This window comes from Carassius carassius, chromosome 1 (genome assembly GCF_963082965.1).
Source record: "Carassius carassius chromosome 1, fCarCar2.1, whole genome shotgun sequence".
NCBI lineage: Eukaryota > Metazoa > Chordata > Actinopteri > Cypriniformes > Cyprinidae > Carassius > Carassius carassius.
Window position 1 is genome coordinate 41235829 of NC_081755.1, and position 2459 is coordinate 41238287.

Sequence of the window (2459 nt, forward strand, 5' to 3'; positions counted from 1 at the left end):
ACCAGAACTGCGGTCCTGAAACTGCAGCCTCCGGTTGTGCAGGAATACCCTTCTCAGTCTCGCGAGTTTGTTTTGGAGCAAACCAAACAAAGTTTCCTTACTTTAGCAAAGGTAAAACAAGTCTCCTATTATCTTATATTGAAATCCTCCAACGTTTTTCTTTACAAAGTCTCGTTTGTACTTTTAATTTATGACCAGTGTTTTGTTTTGTTCCTCTGCGATCGTCACTTAATCACGCAACGCCTACGTTCTGCGTCATCCGTCGGAACGGCTTCTTCCATGCACCATGGTTAGATAAAGTGAGAGAGAAGTGTTTATTTAGTTTAGAATGTGGATATTTTTCTTACAAAACTGCATGAATTTGCTACAGGAGGGCTGAGGGGTTTTCTGAGATTGGGCTGCTTGTACTAATGCTTCAAAGAATAATGGTTTAAAGAATTACTTTCTTCATTGTGTTGTAATGTCTTATATTCTTTCCCTGTACTGTCTTGTTTTGCACTTGACATCTTTATTGTGTCTGTCTCATGATTAAAAAGATTATATTTAATTACTGTGATTCTTCTGAGAAATAATGTGTATGCCCTTACATTGGTAGGAAGGAAAATCTAAAGGGAAATGTCTTATATTGGATGAAAACAAGGTGGGTGGAAGATCTTCATTTAAAAGACTTGTGTGGATTGTAGTTGCTTGAGATGAATAATATTGTGTTATTTGTCTTCAGTTCCAGCATGACTCATTTATCAAATGGTATGACATGCACAATACTGTTCCACCGTATGGCTTGATATGACTGTTAATCTGATCGATCTGTGGCAGGCTGTCTTGAAATAAGCTCATTCTTGTGGTAGAGTCTACTCGCTGCAACATGGCAGTCTTATTGAAGTTATTGAATTTTTGCTGAATAGTGTCACAGAACACTGATAAAGCTCTGATATTGCCATTTTATGATGTTACAAAGCAAAAATCTCATTTGATGTTTGTCTTTGCCAAGACACTTTCACCAGCACATATATGTCCAAAATTGCCATTTAAAGTCTCAATCATTTACATTGCTGCACCATTTTGCTCATTTCTAGGACAAAATCTTTTTTTTTTTTCATGGTCTTCCTTTTACAGTACTTCCAACCATTAACCATAATTGTAAAGCATTACTGCAAACATGATCATCAAACGTGTGTTACCTCAAAGTAAACAAGTAAAAAGATAATTGTGATTTTTATCTTGTATAACTGCAATTTTATTTCTCATACCTGGGACTATATCTCAAAGCTGCACATTGCTTTTTTTTAATTAACGGTTCTTAATTAGAATTTTATAATCATGATTTTCTCATAATTGCAACTTAATTTCTTGTAATTGCAAAATTATGTTTTTATTCACTTTTTTGTACTCTATAGAAAAATGGGTTTCATTATTTTTAAGTGGGTTGTATTATTTTTTAATTACTGTTACTCATTTCTTTTATTATTTGAAAAGCCTTTTCATAGAAAGCCACTGAACATTATTTATCTTGTATAATCTACTAATGTACTATTTTACCACTTACATAAACAGTTCTTTTAGGCATCTTACTTTTTTCACAATAGTTCTCCCTGGTGTGTTACTGTGTGTTTGTCTGGCAGGAAGTTCATGCGGAGGTAACTCTTTTTTTATTCAATTCATATGTTTTTTTTTCTGTTTGTATCACTCTTTCAGCTTGTCATCCAGGCAGTATGATTAATTTTTTATTTGTCCTGCTTGTTGGTGTTTTGGGTTTCTTCATGTTGTCAAACCAAAACACATCTAAATCAATGTTCCTCTCTGTGAAGATGGCTGACAGTTCTATTCTGGTCACTTCTTCTTTAACTTCCCTTAGCAGAGAAAGAGAATCCAGCTCAAAACTGTTAATACAAACACATTGTGCTCTTTTAAAGTTTGCAGAAGCTTATTTGACTTCTGTGAATGTACCAAAATCGGTCTGTGATGGGCAAAGACTTTACTAAGGTTGACAGAAAATTAATATAATCCCTGTTTTTATGATCTCAAGAGGTAGAAATAACTGCTCACAAGCTTTGAGATGAGCTTTATGAAAACATCAGGCCTGACAGCGTTGGATCTCCACTCCTGAGCCCTTTCCAACCCCGCTTGCAGCCTCGTTAGTTCTCACTACTTCTTTCATAAAAATAATAGGTAGAGCTGCACTGACCTACTGCACTATTCATAAGGCTCAAGTGGTGTTTCCTGATGCCCTCATGCGCAGCGGTGGATATGCTAATGATGGTTTTGCTGAAGTCTTTGCCAAAAGCTAGCAATTGAGAGATGCTTAACCTTGCTGTTGTGGGTACATGGTTGTGACTTCCCTCTTTGTTTCGAACTTGGAATATGAATGAATCTGATATGAGTAGCTTAGAAGTGCAAAGAGGGCTTTTATGGTTTAAACGTTTTTTTTTTATTTTTATACATTGATTTGTTACAAATTA

General features: G+C 35.3%; 1 long non-coding RNA gene across 1 annotated transcript; it reads left to right on the forward strand.

Moving 5' to 3' along the window:
- The first annotated feature begins 280 nt into the window (after positions 1-280).
- On the forward strand, positions 281-1961 carry LOC132123196 (uncharacterized). The gene is made up of 3 exons (XR_009426473.1): positions 281-428; positions 596-640; positions 722-1961. It is a non-coding gene; the product is annotated as an uncharacterized LOC132123196 (long non-coding RNA).
- Positions 1962-2459: the final 498 nt, after the last annotated feature.